Below are 222 nucleotides of genomic sequence, written 5' to 3' on the forward strand. Positions count from 1 at the left end.
AAAGCCGTTGACTGAAGTCCGCCGTGTGTTCACCTTCACCAGCTTATTACCTGTCAGGAGGATTCAGTTATCCATACACGTTTCAACAGGCCAGTTGTTCTTACTGCATTAGGAGTCCTACTTTCTAAAGTCACAGTAATAGAAAGTATTACACTTACTGCGTGACAATCCTTTTTAATCCTGTTTTGCGTGACACTGGATTTGGACAGAAGTCAGATCCTG

The sequence above is a fragment of the Buceros rhinoceros genome, unplaced genomic scaffold (genome assembly GCF_000710305.1).
Source record: "Buceros rhinoceros silvestris isolate BGI_N320 unplaced genomic scaffold, ASM71030v1 scaffold12214, whole genome shotgun sequence".
NCBI lineage: Eukaryota > Metazoa > Chordata > Aves > Bucerotiformes > Bucerotidae > Buceros > Buceros rhinoceros.